Here is a 12,345-nt window from a genome sequence, read left to right as displayed (position 1 = left end):
CAGTTGGGATAATATCACAGAGTTTTAGACTCATGAATAATTTGTGAAAAAAAGACATTCTTAAAACCCCTAATGAAGTTTCTGTTTTGCCCAGCTTTTTCTGTGGTATAAATATGGACACTTCTAGTATGAAACATATCAGGTTACTATGCATTAGTGAGGAAAAATTTACCACTTCTGGTATTTTTTCTCTTTTCCCTTCAAATTACTCAGGAAAAAAAAGTTGCCTCTAAGGTATTATGGGAAAAGAAGCAGATCACAGTTAAGAACCTGTGTTCTTTATCTACCCCTAAGCTGTGTATATCGTATAACCTCCTGTCAGTCACTTAAACAGCCAGAACCATAGTGTCTACACCTGTTTAGTGGAGATAATGGGTGCCCTGTCTACCTTTTGAAGTCCCTGTGAGGATGAGGTAGGAAACGTTTACTTTAACTACGTAGTTCTATGGAAATATTCTTTCTGAAGATGATGATCTGCACCCTCCCCAGTGCTCTTCATTCACAGGGCTTGCATAGTTTGTAAGTATTTACCAAAAGCCTACAATGTGCCTGGAATTCACTCGGCCCATCATTGCCAAGAATCAACTCCTGTGTTCTACCCTCTCCAGTTCTTTTCTTCAGCAAATACTTAGGTGTCTACCTTGTGTCCGGAGCTCTGGCAGCCACAGGGGAAGTCAAGGATGACTGCAACACAGCCCCTGTCCAGCAGGGGCGACAATCGCCCACGTCATGATCATTGGGACTCAGCGATAAAATGGGTGCCAGGGACTGCAGGAGCACACTGGGGGCACTTACCCAGACTAGTGAGACCAACTTGGGGTCTTCAGAAGCTGAGCAGGGGTAATCGGTGAAGGATCTGATGCTTAAGATGAGCAGAATGTCTCAGTAAAAGGGAAGGAGGATGCATTCAGGTAGAGGGAGAACATGATTAAAGATTGCTCTGAAAATGAGGGAGCACAGTGGGAAAGTCTAAGAGGGCCTAGGCCTAAACCTTGAGGAATACCAACATTTAATGGCCACATGAAAGGTATGAGGTTTGCAAAAGAAATAGAGGAAAACCAGCTGTGGGGAGTGGCAGGGTGGGGTGGGGTGTGGCAGAAAAAATATAAGAACAACCAGATTTAAGGTATGGCAGAAGCCAAAGAAAGAGATAGTTTAATGAAGGAGGTTTCTAACAGCACGGAAAGGTCAAGACAATGAGGACTCAATTTACTGGCTTTAAGTTATTCATACCTGAGTGGGTTTTTGTTTGTTTGTTTGTTTGTTTGTTTTATTATGTCATGTTAATCACCATACATTACACCATTAGTTTTTGATGTAGTGTTCCACGATTCATTGTTTGCGTATAACACCCAGTGCTCCGTGCAGTACGTGCCCTCTTTAATACCCATCACCAGGCTAACCTGTCCCCCCAGCCCCCTCTCCTCTAGAACCCTCAGTTTGTTTCTCAGAGTCCATAGTCTCTCATGGTTTGTCTCCCCCTCCTATTCCCCCCCTTCATTTTTCCCTTCCTGCTATCTTCTTCTTCTTCTTCTTCTTCTTCTTCTTCTTCTTCTTCTTCTTCTTCTTCTTCTTCTTTTCTTCTTAACATACAATGTATTATTTGTTTCAGAGAAACAGGTCTGTGATTCAACAGTCTTACACAATTCACAGCACTCACCATAGCACATACCCTCCCCAATGTCTGTCACCCAGCCACCCCATCCTTCCCACCCCTCACCACTCCAGCAACCCTCAGTTTGTTTCCTGAGATTAAGAATTCTTCATATGAGTGAGGTCATATGATACATGTCTTTCTCTGTTTGACTTATTTCGCTCAGCATAATACCCTCCAGTTCCATCCGCATTGTTGCAAATGGCTAGATTTCATTCCTTTTGATGGCTGCATAATATTCCATTGTGTGTGTGTGTGTGTGTGTGTGTGTGTGTGTGTACCACATCTTCTTTATCCATTCATATGTCAATGGGCATCTTGGCTCTTTCATAGTTTGGCTATTGTGGACATTGCTGCCACAAACATCGGGGTGCAGGTACCCCTTTGGATCCTTACATTTGTATCTTTGGGGTAAATACCCAGTAGCGCAATTGCTGGATCATATGGTAGCTCTATTTTCAACTTTTTGAGGAACCTCCATACTGTTTTCCAGAGTGGTTGCACCAGCTTGAATTCCCACCAACAGTGTAGGAGGGTTCCCCTTTCTCTGCATCCTTGCCAACATCTGTCATTTCCTGACTTGTTAATTTTAGCCATTCTGACTGGTGTGAGGTGGTATCTCATTGAGCTTTTGATTTGGATTTCCCTGATGCTGAGCGATGTTGAACACTTTTTCATGTGTCTGTGGCCATTTGGATGTCTTCTTTGGAAAAATGTCTGTTCATGTCTTCTGCCCATTTCTTGATTGGATTCTTTGTTCTTTGGGTGTTGAGTTTGAAAAGTTCTTTATAGATTTTGGATACTAGCCATTTATCTGATATGTCATTTGCAAATATCATCTCCCATTCTGTTGGTTGTCTTTTGGTTTTGTTGACTGTTTCTTTTGCATGCAAAGGCTTTTTATCTTGATGAAGTCCCAATAGTTCATTTTTGCCCTTGCTTCCCTCGCCTTTGGCGATGTTTCTAGGGACCAGTTGCTGTGGCTGAGGTCGAAGAAGTTGCTGCCTGTGTTCTCCTTTAGGATTTTGATGGACTCCTGTCTCACATTGAGGTCTTTCAACCATTTGGAGTCTATTTTTGTGTGTGGTGTAAGGAAATGGTCCAGTTTCATTCTTCTGCATGTGGCTGTCCAATTTTCCCAACACCATTTGTTGAAGAGACTGTCTTTTTGCCATTGGACATTCTTTCCTGCTTTGTCAAAGATGAGTTGACCATAGAGTTGAGGGTCCATTTCTGGGCTCTCTATTCTGTTCCACTGATCTATGTGTCTGTTTTTGTGCCAGTACCATACTGTCTTGATGATGACAGCTTTGTAATAGAGCTTGAAGCCCGGAATTGTGATGCCACCAGCTTTGCTTTTCTTTTTCAACATTACTCTGGCTATTCAGGGTCTTTTCTTGTTCCATACAAATTTTAGGATTATTTGTTCCATTTCTTTGAAAAAAGTGGATGGTCTTTTGATAGGGATTGCATTGAATGTGTAGATTGCTCTAGGTAGCATTGACATCTTCACAATATTTGTCCTTCCAATCCATGAGCATGGAATGTTTTTCCATTTCTTTGCATCTTCCTCAATTTCTTTCATGAGTATTTATAGTTTTCTGAGTACAGATTCTGAGTGGGTTTGTTTAATCAGAATGCTTTCCTTTTATCTTTTAACAGAGATTAGAATTTAAAGGTAAGAATCTGGTAGAAGATTAGGGTAGGGGCCCCTGGGTGGCTCAGTTGGTTAAGGGTCTGTGCTCGGCTCAGGTCATGATCCCAGGGTCCTGGGATCGAGCCCCACATCGGGCTCTCTGCTCAGCGGGGAGCCTACTTCTCCCTCTGCCCTTGCTGCTGCTTCCCCTGCCTGTGTGCTCTCTCTCTGTTAAATAAATAAATAAAATCTTAAAAAAAAAAAAAGAAGATTGGGCCAAAATATATATGGTAAATTATCAGAAGTGATATACTTTTGTAAGTTTTTTAGATGGGCTTGTGAGAAAGCTAGGTGACAGAGCTCAGGAAATTGAGGTGGTAGAAAGACACACAGTCAAATTTACCAACTCCAAATAAGAGTGTAGAGCTGTCCCGTCCCAGGGCTCTATAGGTCTGTGGGTATATACAAAGATTAATCATAGGCCTGATACTACAAGTTAAAAATAAGTAAATTATGTAGTTTTAAAAGTTTCTTAGTCATGAAATTTTACACTGTCTTTTAAACCTTAAGGCTAAACAAAATTAACTGCCTGCCCAATTTCTAATTAAATACTTCACTTGTTATTCACTTTGCTCAGGCTGTATTTTACATTGTTTCTTTCTAGACAGTGTTGCTGTGAGATTCATTATTGTGGTTAAGGCAGGTGTGAGAGGAAATATCTTTTGTGGCTATATATGTACCAATTTTTATTGTATGCATATTATTTTTATTACATGGCTAGGATATTATTAAATTGTGCACCTGGAATGGGTAGAATTTGCAACTCTCTCTCTGTCTCTCTCTCTCTCTGTCTCTCGTGTGTGTGTGTGTGGGGGGGGGTTCACCTTAGTAAGTCATTCAGGACAGAGTTGATCACCCCAGGAAGAGCTACATCGCTCATCAGGGGTCCTCACAAAGGGAAAATAGGTACATTGAAAGTTTGTTTTTCCATAAGAGAAATTGGAAAGAGTGTGAAGCTGAATTCCCATCTCAGACACAGGAAAAGGTTCTGTTTTGGAAAATCAGAATATTTCATTGAATAAAGTAAGAAATGCAGGTAAACCAGTTCCCTTGTGCCTGGGAAACAAGATAGTGCTCAAAATGCTGGGAGAAAGGAAATTGGGCAAGGGGGATGGGGGCATTCAAGTTGATATTTTAAGTATAACAAGAATAAAAGTGAAGAGTGTGTGGAGTTCCATTACCCTTTTTCTAAAAGAATTATTGATTTACTTAAAATCAGAAAATGTGGACACTACTTTTTATGTTTTTTTCCTTCCATTTTTTTAAATACATTTCCCTTATGAAATGCCAGACTAATTCAGACTAAAGGAAAATATTTAGCTCTATGAGTGGACCCAGGATCCAGGTGGAAGTAGCAGTCTTGCAGTGAGCTGAACACTCAGCAGAGAAATTTGGGTTTGCTGATTAATCACCACTTCTACTGGTGGGTTTCTTTCAAGAGCTTTCTTTTCTCTCTGAAGAGCATTTTCTTACATGGAAACACATTTGTTGTGCTATAATAGGTTTGCAAAACAAAATGAAACAACATTCTCCATGTTGCAGTACTTGCAGGGCATTTGGGTGGCATTTATTACCCTGAAATGGTTCATTTACATAATGAGATACAGAAGACCAAAAACTTCTGCAGATAAGCAGCTTTCCTACCTCTGGGGATCACTCCCAGGGCTGTGTAGGGAAAGGAATTCATAAGACCAGAGTCCTTCAGAGATCACAATGTGTTCTTCTGCTACTTTTTATGCCTAATGAAATAGTGGAAACTGTTGACAAGATAGAAAATGGGTTTATGTTCTACCAGGGCCTTCACCAACCTGCCACATGCCTTAGTACAAATCTCTCCTGTTTTCAAGGGGATGATCATGTTGGGTTAACAAGAATAGAAATTATCATGAGTAGAAACAATCTTTAAGCTTTTGTTAAATGGAAGAATGCTAGAAATAGTTTGCAATGATAATAAAAGAACAAAAAAGGGATTAAAATATTGAACATATAAACTAATTTGTAGATAAGAATAAACATGGAGCAACTTCTCTTGAACATTTTCTGTAACACATTTTTGTAACTTAATGGGCAAAAGACCATTATGGGTTATAGAATTACTTTCAGGGCCTCCGGCTGGACTTTTTAAAATGCATGATCATGAAGCAAAATTTCACTATGATGAAGCTCTTTAAATGTGATCATTTGCTTTAAGGGTACAAATCCCAGTGGAAATTTTCCAGGTATTTAATAACTGTTTCCAGTTCTAATTTCCCTCATAAAAGGGTCAAGGAGAAGCAGATATTTTAAGCTATTTAGAAAGTCCATTAAAGATGATGATTAGTTGGAAAAAAACAGGAAATAAAGGGTTATTTTCAAGATGGAATTACAGAAATTTCAAATATTTGCCAGCGATATTCTAGCAACATTCTATGACCCAGTATAATATGGCAGACTTATATGAGCTCCTATTAATTTTTACCCTTGCTTCTTTTTCTTATATCCAACAGCAACTGCCTGGAATTGGCATCAGGTTAGATTCACAGCTGGAAATAGTCACTGACAAATCTCATCTCGAACCTGGAGGGTAAGAAAGGACAGTTTCATAAATTCTCACTCAGTAGCCATTAGACAGCAGGAGCATTGTTTTGACAGCAGTTCACTATGAGAGAGATGTCAATTATAGCCTATCTCTTCCTCTTTTATAGAATGGAGTTGCCCCACTGTATTCTTATTAATTAGCATGAAAGGTATTTACTGAATGTGCATAGCACTATGCTGATCATGAGAAGGTCATAAAGAATTGGTACATTCTCAACTTTTAAGACATTTCCCCTTTTGTTGGTTGGAGGAGAGGCCAGGGCAAGACACATTTAAAAAGTTAAATAAAACCAGAGAAATTCTACCTCAGGCAGGTGATCAAGGTCAACATTAACAGTGTAAATCATGTTAATAATATGTAATTTCAATATAAGAATGACACTTTACCTCTGGAGTTTCTTCCCCAAACCTCACTACCCCAGTCTGATCATGAGGAAAACATCGGACAAACCCAAATGAAGGACATTCCACAAAATACCTGACCAGTACTCCTCAAAACTGTGAAGGTCATCAAAAACAAGGAAAGTCTGAGAAAGAGTCACAGCTAAGAGAGCCTAAGGAGACATGACTAAATGTAATGCAATATCTTGGATAGGATCCTGGAACAGAAAAAGGACATTCAGCAAGAATTAAGGAAATCTGACTGAAGTATGGCCTCAAAAATAAAGTATCAATATTAGCTAATTATAACCAATGAACTACACTAATGTAAGATCTCTATAGAGAATTTCCTGTACTATTTTCAGTTTTCTGGTAAGTGTAAAACTATTCTAAAGTAAATTTTTTTTTAAAAAACTGAAATAAAAAGAGAGATTTGGACAAGAGTGTAAGACAACATAAACGGTAAACAGATACCATTAATTAACAGGGTTCTCTGTACCTGTCACTGTGCTAAGTATTTTACAAAAATTAATCTGTTTAATATCCACAACAATCCTGTGAGTTAGATGTTATTACTATCCTCATTTCAGAACCCAAGAAACTGAGACACACAAAAACGCAATAATCAACTAAGACCTCAAAGACATTCCAGGCAGGTTTAGAACCCAGGCACACGTGCTCAGTACCTCACTCTGTTTCTCAGCATGGGATCAAGGATTAGATGAGGTTCCTGGACAAGATGGTTGGTGGTTAGGGGATGAGCAGTGCTGCAGCCTTGAATAGCGAGTGAAACCCTCATGGAGAAGGTGATGCTTGAGCTGAGCTTTAAAGTGTGGTTGGAGGGAAGCAGAAGAGATGTTGCCGGCAGGAACAGGGAGAGTAAATTGGTCTGACTATAAGAGAGACAGAAAGGAGGAAGTGTGGTGGTTAAAAACTCAGGTCTGGCACTTTCAGCCTTGACTCAGTTACTGTTACGAGCTGGGCACATGCAGCAAGAAACGATAAAACTGGACAAAATACATGAGCTGCTGAACAGCAGGCAGTGCAAGCCTGTGACTCCTAAAGAAGGGGAACATGAAGTGAGCTCACTCACACGCCGACTGTCTGCCTGGGGGTACTTTCTGGGTTGCAGCGCAGGCAGATGAGCGTAGAGAACACAGCTTCCTGCTGCCCCGAGGAGGTGGAAGGAGAGCTAGTAAAGGGCCGGGAGACACAGGGCAGGCTGGGGAGGGGCCCAGAGGTCCAGGTGCGATGCTTCACACAGGATGAGTGAGACTCCATGAGGCCGCCAAGCAATTGTGAGCAGCTGCTATGGGGCTACTGGGCTGATGGGGCCTCCAGGGCTGGGAGATGCAGGAGTTTGAACCCAGCCAGAGGGCAGAGACCACACGGAGCATGCTGGGCATTCACATAAAGCCTCTGGAGCAAGGACTGTGCTTCAGGCAAGATTAAGGACAGAATTGAATCATGCAACTCTAGAAAAGAAAGAAAACAAAGCCTGACAAAATCATGAGAGACAACCAGAAATTTAACTACCCGCCAGAATAAAGTTATAATACCTGTTAAAGCAAACAACATGATCCAGAATTCCAGAATCTTGGCAATGTATCATCTACAACATCCAGCATGAAATAAACACACATACAACTCTAGGTGAGAACTTGAAAGCAGCTCCTGCAAATATGTTCAAGGACTTAAGGCAGATAAGGAGAAATTATTTTTTTTTAAAAGGAAATTCTAGAACTCAAAAGTACAATATCTGACATTGAAAAAGCACTGACTATCCTAACAGCACACTAGAAAGAATAGAAAAATGGATCACTGAACTTGAACACAGTCAATACAAATGATCTCATCTGAGGAACAAAGTGAAAGGAAGATTAAAAAAATTAACAAGCCTCAGGGATGTTGGAGACCTACCATGTAGTATGACATATATGGAAAGAACAAGGGAGGTAAGGGGTGGTTAAAAAGTATTTGAAGAAATAATGACGGAAATTATCCTAAATTTATTTAACAAACATCAACTTTTCTAGGGGTGAGGAGCTCTTCAAACACAAAGCAGGGTAGGGGCGCCTGGGTGGCTCAGTCATTAAGCGTCTGCCTTTGGCTCAGGTCATGATCCTAGGGTCTTGAGATCGAGCCCCGCATCGGGGAAAGCCTGCTGCTTCTCCCTCTCCCACTCCCACTGCTTGTGTTCCCTCTCTCGCTGTCTCTCTCTGTCAAATAAATAAAATCTTAAAAAAAACCACACACACAAAGCAAGCATAAATACAAGAAAATCACACCTACATACATAAATAGTCAAAATCTGAAAATATAATATAAAGAGAAAATATTAAAAGCAGCCAGAGAAAAACACATTTCCTACAGGGGAACAGTGATCCAAATGATGAATGATTTCTCACCAGCATCAGTGGAGTTCAGAAAATAGTAAAATCATATCTTTAAAGTGCTAAAAGGAAAAGCAAAACTGTCAGCTCAGTATCAAATCCAGCAACATATATTTTAAAAAGATAATGCAACATGATCAAGTTGAGTTATTTCATGAATATAAATCTAAGTCTAATATTAAAAAATCTATTAACACAACTCAAGACAATAACAGAACAAAGGAGAAAACCATTTGGTCAACTCAGTAGATGGAGAGAAAAAGCATTTGATAGAATTAAAAACTTGTTCATATTACACACTTTCAGCAAACCTAGATGTAAGGTTACTTCTACTGCTCCCATCATTTAATGTATATGTTGAATACTTTCTCCTTGAGATTAGGAAAAGGCAAGTATGTCTACCATCATCATTTCTAAGGCAGAAAAAGGATATAAAAGAAATAAATCTTGGAAGAACTAAAACTGCCTTTTAACAGAAAATGAAATTGTGTACATAAAACATCATAAAGGATTTACAAAAAGCTTCTAGTAGAATACATTTATTTAGCACACTCACAGGACACAAAACTAATATATAATACTCATTTGTATTTCTATACTCTAGCAACAAACAATAGAAAAGTTAAATTTAAAAAGTAAATTTTACAATAGCATCAAATATATAGGAGTAAATCTAAGAAAAGATGTGCATAACTATTACACTGAAAAAATACAAAACGTTGCTGAGAAATTAAACAACACCTGCATCAGTGGTGCAATATTCCACATTTGCTTTGAAAAACTCGTTATTATTAAGATATCAAATCTCCGCAAATCGATCTGTACATTCAGTACAACTCCTAATCAAATGCCCAGCTATTTTTTAGATACTGAAAGTAGATTCTCAAATTTATATGGAAATGTGAAAGAACAGACAAAAACTAATACTTGTGTGTGTGTGTGTTGTGTGTGTGTTGTGATGAGCACTGGGTGTTATACACAACTAATGAATCATTGAACACTACCTCAAAAACTAATGATGTACTACATGTTGGCTAACTGAACATAATAATAATAAAAAAAACCTAATGCTTTTCAATAAGAACTGGAATGGCAGCTTCCTCAGGAGGCAGGGATGTTGGTATAGAACATGCATGAGGAAAACTTCTAAAGCCCTGGAAATTGTGCATCCGACCTCAGTGGTTGTTATCCAGGCATATGCATAAATAAAATCCACCAAGCTGTACAATTAAAATTAATGCAACTTGAGCAATTTATATATGTAACTCAATACAAAAAAGAAATGGAAGAATAAACAAAATATGCCATGGTGAATTTTAAAGTATTTAGTATTGATCCACAATGAATATACTACATAACAAACCTGTGATATAAAGCTAAAGCAATACTTAAAGGAATATTTATAATCTTAAATAATTATATTTGAAAAAATAATTAAGGAAATCAGGACAAGAACAACCAGCAAATCCAAAAAACCAGAAGGAAAGCAATCATGATAATACAAGAATCATTGAAATAGAAGCAGAAAGAATAATATAAAAGATTAACAAGTGAAGAGCTGTTGTTGTGAACAGGCTCCTGATATAAACAAACCATTAGCTGATCAAGATGGAATAGCAAAGGTCTATATAAAAATATTGGGATTGATAAGAGCAAAAGAAGTGCAAACACAGCTGAAATTGAAATTATAGGCATCTATCTATCTACCTATCTTTAAAGATTTATTTATTTATTTTAGGGAGAGAGTAAGAGTGAGCAGGGGTGGAGGCAGAGGGAGAGAGAGAATCTGAAGCAGAATCTACACTGAGCATGGAGCCTGATGCGGGACTTGATCTAACAACCCTGAGATCATGACCTGAGCTGAAATCAAGAGTCAGATGCTTATCTGACTGATTCACCCAGGCACTCTGAAAGTATAAGCAAATATAAACAAATCTTATGTAAGTTATTGTTATAAAAAACACAAATGAGAAAGTTCCTAGAAAAAAAATAAGCAACATATTTTATAACAGTAAACTAGAAAGTGGCCTTTATCAAAAGTGTAGCAAACATGGTACTTAGTGGTGAAACTTTAGGAGCATCTCTGTTAAGGTCAAGAATGGGACAAGGCTGTCCACAGTCACAACTCATTTGCCATATTAAATTGAAGTCCTTGTCAAAATGTATAAGACAAGAAAAAGAAACAAGAGTTATAACAACTGGAAGGAAATATAACAGACATTGTTCCCTGAGTTCACTAAATTTCCTGAAGAGCGTTAACAGAATAAAAAAAAAACCCCAAAAAACAGTATGATCCCCAAATATCACCAATTTGAATCAGAAAATTTGAAAAGCTAACAGGAGAAAAATTCCATTCATAATCACATCAAAAATTATAATGTACCCACCACTGTGGATACACCTCTGGGTATATAATATATATAATACCTTTGTGGGGGGAAATTACAAATCATTGATTAAGCACATAAAGGAAGGCCCAAGATAAATGTTAATGAATGGGAAGAATCATTACTAAAAAATAAGTAATTTCTCTCAAGCCAATCAATAAATTTAATGTAATTCTAGCAAAATAGGGATTTTCATAGAACTTAATAAGCTCATCCTTTTTTTAAAAAAAGATTTTATTTATTTATTTGACAGAGAGAGAGCACACAAGCAGGGGGAGCAGCAGAGGAAGAGGGAGAAGCAGGCTTCTGCTGAGCAGGGAGCCCAATGCGGGACTTGATCCCAGGACCCTGGGATCATGATCTGAGCAGAAGGCAGACGCTTAACTGACTGAGCCACCCAGTCTCCCCTAATAAGCTCATCCTAAAATAAATATGGAAAAGCAAAAGACAAGATAGTATGGAGAGATGATTTATTATTTAGTCAAGTATAACTAACATACAGTGCTATATTACTTTCAGGTGTACAACTTAATGATTCCACAATTCTATACATTTCTCAGTGCTCATCAAGGTAAGTGTACTCTTAATCTCTTTTATTTATTTCACCCTCCCACCCCCTTTCCCCTCACAACTACCAGTTCTCCATATTTAAGAAACCTTTTTCGTTTCTCTCTTTTTTTCATTTGTTCATTTGTTTTGTTTCTTAAATTTCACATATGAGTGAAATCATATAATATTTGTCTTTCTCTGACCTGTTTCACTTAGCATTGCATCCATGATGGTCCATCCATGTCATTGCAAATGGCAAGATTTCATTCTCTTTTATAGCTGAGTAATATTCCATGGTGTGTGTATATATGCCGCATCTTCTTTACCCATCTCTCTATCGATGGACACTTGGGTTGCTTCTGTATCTTGTTAAAATGTCCATACTACCTAAAACAATCTACAGGTTTAATGCAATCCTTACCAAAATACCAATAACATTTTTCATAGAACCAGAACAAATAATCCTAAAATTTGTATGGAACCACAAAAGACTTCAGATAGCCAAAGCAATCTTGAAAAAGAAGAACAAGCCTGGAGGTATCACAATTCCAGATTTCAAGATATACTACAAAGCTGTAATAATCAAAACAGCATGGTTCTGGCACAGAAGTAGATACACAGATCAATGGAACAGAATAAGGAACCCAGAAATAAACTCATATTTATGTGGTCAATTAATCTATGACAAATGAGGCAAGAATATACAAT

Source organism: Mirounga angustirostris, unplaced genomic scaffold (assembly GCF_029215605.1).
Source record: "Mirounga angustirostris isolate CCGP_5_RB_7025 unplaced genomic scaffold, mMirAng1.0.hap1 SCAF_8, whole genome shotgun sequence".
Classification (NCBI taxonomy): Eukaryota; Metazoa; Chordata; class Mammalia; order Carnivora; family Phocidae; genus Mirounga; species Mirounga angustirostris.
The sequence above is the reverse complement of the archived record's forward strand: the minus strand, read 5'-3'. Positions refer to the sequence as shown.